This window comes from Petaurus breviceps, unplaced genomic scaffold (genome assembly GCF_028583685.1).
Source record: "Petaurus breviceps papuanus isolate PSGF00001 unplaced genomic scaffold, PetGlider_PUasm1.0 90847, whole genome shotgun sequence".
Lineage (NCBI taxonomy): Eukaryota > Metazoa > Chordata > Mammalia > Diprotodontia > Petauridae > Petaurus > Petaurus breviceps.
The window spans coordinates 8,043,859-8,053,448 of record NW_027187360.1 but is presented as its reverse complement, the minus strand read 5'-3'; the positions used below and the strand labels follow the sequence as shown (position 1 = coordinate 8,053,448).

Here is a 9,590-nt window from a genome sequence, read left to right as displayed (position 1 = left end):
CTCCATTCCTAGGGGTATTTCAAGTGAGGAAACTACTATGAGCTGCTAGGTGGAAGAAGGCACTTCCCAGTTACATCCCCACCCCCACCCAGCTGCCAGGGAAAAGCAAGCAGATAATTGGACCTTTGAAGGTAACTTGAGTCATGGCTCTGGCTCTATTGAGTCATCAGTCCTTCCTCCCATGCAGCCAACCAAAAGACTTCTCATCATTCCATAGAACTAACTGAGTCATCATACCAAAACCAACTCCTGAAGTTCCATGTACTTGATAGGCAGAAAGCAGAGAATACCATGCAAGCTCTATGTAACCCACCAGGAAGGGCCAACACGAACATGTTCTGAGGATCAAGTTTTCTGGCCATCTGATGTTCTCCATCAGGCTCCCCACTGAAATTGTTCTCACTTGAAAGCTACCAGGGATGAGATACTTGGGGTGGGGGTGGGGGCACTCCTTTAGTATAGGTAAGGAATTCAGGTTCAGCCACCATTTAAGACTTTTCTTTACAATACAGTATGGACCTTTCTCAGTCACCATGACCCACAGAATTCAGTCAAATTATATCTGGGCATGTTCCAAGGACTGGACCTTTGTTGGCCTTCATTATCACCAAGATGCTACCATATTAAGCACTTTGAGGGCAGGAACTATGTTTTAAAAATAATCATCCCTATATCCACCTCTTCACATACCATGTTGTTTTTAAGTTATTTCTGTCTTGTCTGACTCTTTGTGATTCTCTTTAGGGTTTTCTTTCTTTTTTTTTTCTTTTTTGGAGGGCAGTTGGTGTTAAGTGACTTGCCCAAGGTCACACGGCTAGTTTTTGTGTTGAGTGTCTGAGGCTAGATTTGAACTCAGGTCCTCCTGACTCTAGGGCCAGTGCTATATTCACTGCACCACCTAGCTGCCCCCTAGCGTTTTCTTTTTCTGGAGTGGTTTTCTATTTCCTTCTGCAGATCATTTTACAGATGAGAAAACTGAGGCAAACAGGGTAAAGTAACTTACCCAGAGTCACACAACTAGTAAGTGTCTGAAGTTGAATTTAAACTCAGGTCTTCCTAACTCCAGGACTAGTATTCCATCCACTGCACAACCCAACTGCCCTTCACATAGCACAGCCTCCTGCATAAGGAATCAGGAAAAGAGATAATGGCACACAGTAGCTCAATAAATATTTATTGAATCAACTAATAGTGATTGAATGAATCTAGTAGTTCTGAGTAATTCAAAGAAAACTAACAGTAATTTATTAAGCACTTACTGTGTGTGAGACAGTATGCTAGGTCCTGAGGACACAAAGACAAAAAAGAACTAAGATTTCCATTTTGCCTACTCCAAAATCCTGTACCTGATGCTTACCTGTATCATTTATCATTTAACCTCCTTGAGTCCTGTGTTTCCTCAGCTGTAATATAAGAGGATAGAACTAGAACCCAGGTCTCCTAATTTCCTTTCCTGGTTTTTCCAATAACTTCTCACAGTGATCTTATGCTAGAAGTCTTCTTACTTGGCCACTTCTGTAAAATGAGGACATTGGATTAGACCGGGGTTGGGAACCTGCAGCCTCAAGGCCACATGTGGTCCTCTAGGTCCTCAAGTGAGGCCCTTTGACTAAATCCAAATTTCACAGAACAAATCTCCTTAATAAAAAATTTGTTCTGTAAAACTTGGACTCAGTCAAAAGGCTACACCCAAAAACCTAGAAGGCCACATGTGGCCTTGAAGCTGTAGGTTCCCCACTCCTGTATTAGCTCAAACCCCAAGATCTCTTTCAGGGCTGTATTCTCTAATTCTGACTCTTTTCTTTTAAAAATGTGTCTCCTCACTGAGGTCTGGCTATTCTTATATTTTCTGAATTCAAAACCATTTAGTCTTTTCAGAAGAAAACAAATATAAAGCAAAAAGGCTGTCCTTGATTACCCCTAAAAAGTAACTACTACCCATCACCTTTTATTGGCATGAGCACACAGAAAACTTCCCACATTCCAGAACATCCAGGAGAAGGGGGAAAAATCACCTCAGTAAGTATCCCATTAAAGTGTCTCATTTCCTCTAATGTTCAATGTGGCAGCCAGCCTAGCTCAGTGCCTCCCACCCAGGGATATGTTCTGCCCACTCTTGGTACTCAATATATGTTTCTTGAATTGAACTGAATTAAAAGGTATGATAAATATGGTTTCAGGGAATTTAGCCTAATAAAGAATATTGCTTTTACAAAATATCAATTGCTGTCTTAGAAAATACAGGAATCTGGTCACTATTTCCTAGAAATGACCCCTCCCCTCCAAAAAAGTGTCCTAATGTAGGATATGGCCTATGTGTCAAAAGTGCTGCATTCTGTAGATGACAGTGATGCTAACTGACCACAGCATGTTTTTAATAGATTTTTATTGTTAGCATTTGTTTCTACATGGCCTTGATTTCTCTCCATATCCTTTCCTATCCCCCTTCTAGAGAATTATCCTTGATAATAAAGAATTTGTAAAAAAAAAAAAAAGAAAGAAAGAAATGAAAATTATTCAACAAAATGGATCAATGCATTTTTTTTCAAACCTAACAATCTGACATTATATGCAAAGTTCCAAATGACAGCAGCAATGATGAAGTGAAACAGTTCCGGGCATTGACTAACAAGGTCTATGTTCAAATCCTGCCTTACTATTTCTAAAATAGATCACAGAAAGAGATATAAATGTAAATTAAGACATGTGCAAATCACTTTGCATTTTTGAATCTCAGTTCCTTCAGCTGCAAAATGAGGGTGATAATATAAACTACTGCTACTAAATGGCATTTATACAGCCCTTTAAGTTTTACAAAGTGTTTTATATAAGTTATCTTAAATGCCTGTGCCACTTTTTCCCAGGGTTGGGAAGACAGGGCTTTGTAAATGTAAGTTAACATTATTATTACTATTACTAGAACATCACTGGAGTGTGTGTTTTAGATTGTTTTTCCAGGCCTGGAAATGGATATGAGTTGAGCAAGCCACAATATTCTTTTTGACTGGTTCCCCTTGTGACCAGCAGTATTGTAATTATGTCCATAAATAATAGTAAAGATAGCTGACACTTCTATGGTACTTTACAGTTGACAGTATTTTCATGACAACAATCTTGTGAGGTGGGTGGTGCTAAAGAAAGAAGCACTATCCTTTATTATGAAAGAGATAACAAAAATGATTTTTTTTAATCCTTGGTATTTTTTTATAACACCTTTTTTTCCTACCTAGTTCAGAGTACTCTGTATTTGGAACAATTGAGATGATGTATTCAAAAACAAATGGTGAATTCTGTTGAAAGCAAAATCAGTCAAAATAATTTTCTACTTAAAACTTTATAGTTTTGACGATTGCCCTGTATAGGTTTTGCATTTATGTTAGGAATGGAAAATCAATCTCTACAGTCTAGTCATGAGTAAGTTCTTGCTATGTAGCAGGATGGATGCCATGAACTTCATTTGGGTTCCCATAAAACAGCATTAATGGCACAGGCTACCCATCTGCATACATTTGAGGGTATTCAATATCTGAAATGTATGGGCCTAGGAATAGTAGTATAAGGGTGGGCTTCCATCCCATTTAAAAGTAATTACCTTTGTTAGGTAAGTACACTTCTTTCTTCAATCAGTGAATCAGAACTGAATGTGAATTGGGCCTGTAAACCTTTTTGAATCAATCAAATACAATATGTTAAAAAATGTGAAAGATGAGGTTATTGCAAAGGAATTTCTATTCCAAAAAAAAGGAGGAGCTGTCTTACAACCAGATAGAAATTTGAGGATCTAGAAGGAAAGTGCTATACTGAACTCAGACAAAAAGAACTAGTGGCCCAGAGACAACCAGCAAAAGGGGAGATATAAAACTGGATTGTCCTAAAGGTGTTTTAGAAGACAAGACTCAGTCTGACACCACTAATACATCTACCTACTCAAGGACAGAAGGAACTCCCTAAACAAGGTATGCCCTTCCCCCAACTTTCTCTCCTAGTGCCTCTCTATTCGCACACACTATAATGGAATCTGCTGTTTTGTTACACAAATGTCTCTAGTAACCTGAATTTTACCTCAAACACAAAGAAGCCAGGGAGTAACAAGAAATAGATATAAATGTAAATTAAGACAGTACAACTTCTGCCCAAGTGTTAGGAATTTTCCTACCTGGGAGCTCACAGCAATTATGATTGAACTCATAACTTTTCACCTAAAATAAACTCCCCAAAGTCATAAAGGAGAGAACCACATGGACTCACAGGGACATTATATTGTTTTTAGACTGAGCCAAGATAACCAGTGTGACAGGGTGTTGTATGAGAATGGTATCATAGAGCCCTGAAATGTCAGGGAAGTTTGTGATAGTGATCTCTGGGCAGATGATCTGATGGATACCAAGGCAATGACTACCAGTTTTGCATAAGCAACACTCAATATTAGACCACTATTTATTCAATGAAAAGCAAACTAGCTGTGTACCATGTTTATCTCCTCTTCCTAAAGCACTGTTTTTGGAATTCTACCGAAAAGAAAAATTGTCTTACCTATCTTTTGTTTTCCATTTTTCTGTCTCTCCCTTAAGTGAATGCCTTTTAGCAGAGGGGAAAATGTAGTGCAAATGGAGAAGTTAGAGACTTAAGAGGTGCTTATCAGGTAGACACAATTGAATTTAGCATCTACTTAGCAAAAGTAGTTAGTGAAAAAAATTAGGAAACTACCAAGTGGTGCTTTGCTTTCACATGCATGAGCACAACACACATGTAAGCACACACACACACACTTTTCCTGCTGTAGTATCCCATCTGGGAGCCAGAGTTCCCTCTTTCAGATATAATAACTTTTCTACAGTATAACCAATCATTCAAAATTTTAAAAAGGAATTCCATGGGAAGGAAATATACTTGGAAGCTAGCTCTTTTACTAAAGATCTATGCTTTTTTTTCTTCCTTTTTTTCTACTTAAACTAATATTTTCAGACCATTTGAATTATTTTTTTTTCCAACTTAGTATCGATTGCCACAGGGAACACCGAAATCTAAATTTTTGTTGTTAAAGCTGGTCTTTGGCAAGGTGTGTGGTATCTAAGAAGCAGTGCTTAAGAGAGTTAAATATCACTTTGTTGTCCAAAGTTGTCGTTTCTACAACATTGTATTTAAATAAAATCATTTTCAATGGGAAGAAAAGGAAAGGAAAGAAAAGAAGAAAAGAAAAGAAAAGAAAAGAAAAACCTGAGAAGGAAAATGAGAAAGGAAGTGACTTCTCCCAAGTGACTTCAGAGAAAGGAAGTAACTTCTCCCAAGTTCACACAGCTAATATCAGTCAGGTTAGAATGCAAAGAAAATTCTGACTTCCAAACCAATGTGTTTTCTATATCTATGTCTATATCTCTATCTATCTATACCTAAAACAGGTATATCTATATCTATCTATATGATATATCTGGCCTCAGACAATAATTGTGTAAGCTAATAATCCTGGGCAAGTCATTTAACCCTATTTGCCTCAGTTTCCTCATCTGTGAAATGAGCAGGAGAAGGAAATGACAAACCACTCCAGTATCTTTGCCAAGAAATCCCAAATGGGGTCACAAAGAGTGAACAACAATAAAAAAAATTTCACACACATGCATGTGCATATACATATGCATATACAGGTGTGCATACATGTATGCATATACACATATATGAGCCTCCCATACCTGTGCTAAATTACTCCCTCCACCCCTCCAATTAATGCTTCTTTCTTGTGTTGAGAATTATCTTGGTGTTCTGTGTGTCGGTAATAATTGCTTCACTGTTGCTGGATGAGAATGATAATAGCAATGGTAATTTACATCATGGTTAGAGTATGGTTCCACTTTCATATACATCATCTCATTTGAGCCTCACAGCAACCCAGTAAAGTGGGTAACACTAGTGTCAGTGACACCGACTTACAGATGAGGAGACTGAGACTAAAATGGATAAGCAGATTTGCCCAAGGTTAAAGACTGTCAGAAGTAGAACTCATAGAGCTAAAAGGAGACTTAGGGGCCAGTTTGTCCACCCCCTTCATTTTACATGTGAGGAAACTGAGGTCCAGAAAGGTTAAGTGACTTTCCCAAGTTCACATGATCATAGAGCCGTGATCAGATTCAGGTCCTGTGACTGAGTTTATCATTTCATTTCCCCTACTCTAGGTCGTATGATTCCAAACACACATACTGCAGTGTTCTTTTCATGGTATCCCAATGCCTCAGGACACGGAAGACGATCTGACTCACTATTTAGTCCTTTCCTTCCCAGCAGAGAAGGGAGAAGATTTTTCATTCAGCTTGAAAAAGGACCTCAAATTGATACTTTCCCTCAATGCTAATGTGAAGCTATTTGTTTAGTGTACTCCCAAGTCTTTGAAAACTTCTTAGCCTAGAGACTCTCAATTCCACAGAACTGTGTCTGGGCCTGAGAACCTCTGCCCATAGGGAAACAGAAACAGGGCTCATGTGCGTGATTCTTTTTTTTTTTTTTTCAATTTAAAAATTGCTATCTTTTGTTTCATTTGACTTATATTTCACCCAACCTTCCCCCTTTCCCCCCTTCTCCCCCCTCCTTCCCAATGAGCCATCAGAGAATAATAATAATAATAAAGGACAAAGAATTTTTTTAAAACTGACATATCAACCAAGTCTAATATTATATGTAGCACTCTTTCCTGTTGAATTCTATTTAAATTCCACTTTCCTGACAAACTGAACTATTTCTAACTCCCTGACCACACCTTATGTTTTTACTTATACAATTCCCTGTGCCTGGAATGACTTCCCTCTCCATCCCCCTTCATCTGTTAAATCCCTAGTTACCTTTTAAAGCCCTATTCAAATGCCATATTCTTAGGATTATAGGATTTTAGGCACCCTAGAAATGAGTTAGACTTATCATAAATAGCTCCACTGCCTGTGACTTGGAGATCTTTCTGCTACTGTCTCTCTCTCTCTTTTTTTTTTTTCACAGAAGTGTCTAAAACTGAGGCAGTAAGATATGGTAGAAAGAGTTGAACTTGGAGTCAGGAGAAATCTGGGCTTCATCTGACCTCTGATACTTATTGCTTATTTGCCGGCAAATCATTTAATCTCTCTTTGCCTCAGTCTCTTCATCTGTAAAATGAGGATAATGACATCTGTGTTATCTACCTCACAGGGCTGTTGTGAGGTTCAAACAAGAGAATCATTTGAAGTACTTTACAAACCTTAAAGAGCTCTGTAAATGTCAGTTATCATTATTTGGTGTCATAATTAATGGGCTTTGATTTCTATAAGAGACATGAACTTGTCCAAAGTACCTTGTTCAAGTTTTTATTCTTAGTAAAATCACTAGAGCTGAATAATAAACATTTCCCTTTAAAACTAGAAGGCTGCCATGATTTAATTTTTTGAAAATATGTCAGGAGGAAGGAGAACTACTATTAATTGCTTTGAACTTATGTTTATTACTTTGGTATTCTGTTCTCAAAAAAAAAAATCTCTTCCAGTGTCATCTTGCTTTGATCAGAATATGTATTTTCCTGAGTTCCTATTGTTATAAAAAGCTGGTATATTTTGCACATGTAATTAATTATGAGCTCCATAATTACACATGCAGAACTGTGGTTTGAATGATCTAATTGTGCATGCAAATGGGTTCTAAAATGTTCCCATTCAATGGTTATTCAGCCAGCCACTACATGTGGGATGTGCCAGAGCTTACCCCCACAATTCCAGAGAAGCCATTCCATCTTCCTTCTCTATGCCTTTGCCCAGGCTGCTTCCCAAATTTCTTGGAATGCTCTCCCTCCTTCCCTCCACCCTTTGGGATCCCTAGTTTCCTTCTAGGTTCAGCTGAGGTGCAACATTCTATTCTTTTCATATGCCCACTGTCATTAGCATTTTCTACTTTGCACACAATGATTTTGTATATATTTTACATTTAGTTATCTGTGTATATGTTTTATCAATAGGTTAGTGGCATGTCAGCCCCTTGAAGGCAGGTATTGTTTTAGTTTTTGCCTTTGTATTCCTAAAACCTAGCACCGCTGTCTCCCACAGGGCACTTAAATGCTTGTTGAATAAATAGATGGATGGATGAATGGTCTCTACAAAAGTACATGTTATGCCTAAAACTCACAAATAGGGAACAAATATGAACTGTATCTCCATATAAAAATATAATTGTGATTTTGTAACTGCTTAAAATTGTCAGCCAAAAAACAAAACAAAACAAGTCAAGCAACAGGTTGGCATAGGTTGAAACAGAAGCATTTTCTTTGGCTGTCTCCCATGTGTGGAATGATCTCCCTTCTCATCTCTGCCTACTGCCTTCCTTAACTTTCTTGAAGTATCAACTAAAATCCCATCTCCTACAGGAAGCCTTTGCCAACCCCCTTCTTTCTAGTCTTTCCCTCTATTAATTATTTTTAGTTTATCCTGGATATAGCCTGTTTGTGTGTGTGAGTGAGTATGTGTTGTCTCCCACATTAAATTCTGAGCTCCTGGAAGGCAGGGATCATCTTTTGCCTCTTTCTATATCCTCAGACCTAGCACAGTGTCTGGTACCTTGTAGGTAGTTAATAAATGTTTGTTGATTGATCAAAGAATATAACGAGAGCTTTGAAGACTTCAAGCAGGCACATTTTTTTTTTACTAAAAATGGAAAACTATATGACACTAAATTTTACTTTTTATTTTATTTTTATTTATTTTTATTTTATTTTACACTAAATTATACTTTACTAAATTTTACTATTTTACTATATGACACTAAATATACTTGTTCAACTAATTTCCTACCAAATTATCAATCGACAGATTCTTTGACTGAATTAAACAAAATTAGTCTTTTACTTTGGACTGCCCAGAAACAAATTACAAAATACAGACCAGGACCAAATTAAACTATTGAAACAAAGGGGAAGAACTGAGACAACTGTCCAGATATTTCAAAGGGAGGAGAACTTTTGGGTTGAATTACTTGGATAATTATATCAATTTTCTATTACCCCTTAGCTGAGAAGAGACCTAGTACATAAGTACCCACATATTTTCCACATGGCCTCCTTTAAAAGTGTTACATAATAGCAGAGAAGATTGTGTCTTGCTACAGTGGAACATGCCCCAGAACATAAGTCAAGAAGCCTTGTGTTTAGGGCTCTGCCAACTACTTACTGAATGACCTTGAGCAAATCATTTCCCTTCTTTGGGCTTGGGTGTTTTCATTTTCAGCATCAGGGGACTGGACTAGTTGTTCTCTCTGAGATCCAACATTCTGTAGGTCTGCATGGTTGTTAGATTATCACTATTCCAGTCCTTCTGCATTCCTCATTTGCATAGCAAACCAAATAGTGACCATTTATCCTTCTTTCTTATCCTTGTTTTCCATGACTACATATTTAGACTAGACTCTAAAAAGCCTTTGTACAAAAATTCAAAATAGAGCATGCCAGATTTTATGCTTTTAACTCCTTCTTTCAATAATGAATATAATATAAAATGAAAAAAAAGTATTTAGTTTCATGAAAATCCTTCCCCTCTTAACTAAACCTTTTTAAACAAAATGCTTCTTTACTGTGAAATGAAGTCTTTTGAGTTTTT

At 37.3% G+C, this 9,590-nt stretch overlaps 1 long non-coding RNA gene across 1 annotated transcript; it reads left to right on the top strand.

Moving 5' to 3' along the window:
* Positions 1-3,773: 3,773 nt before the first annotated feature.
* Positions 3,774-7,376, top strand: LOC138149429 (uncharacterized). The gene is made up of 2 exons (XR_011165324.1): positions 3,774-3,956; positions 6,168-7,376. It is a non-coding gene; the product is annotated as an uncharacterized lncRNA (long non-coding RNA).
* Positions 7,377-9,590: the final 2,214 nt, after the last annotated feature.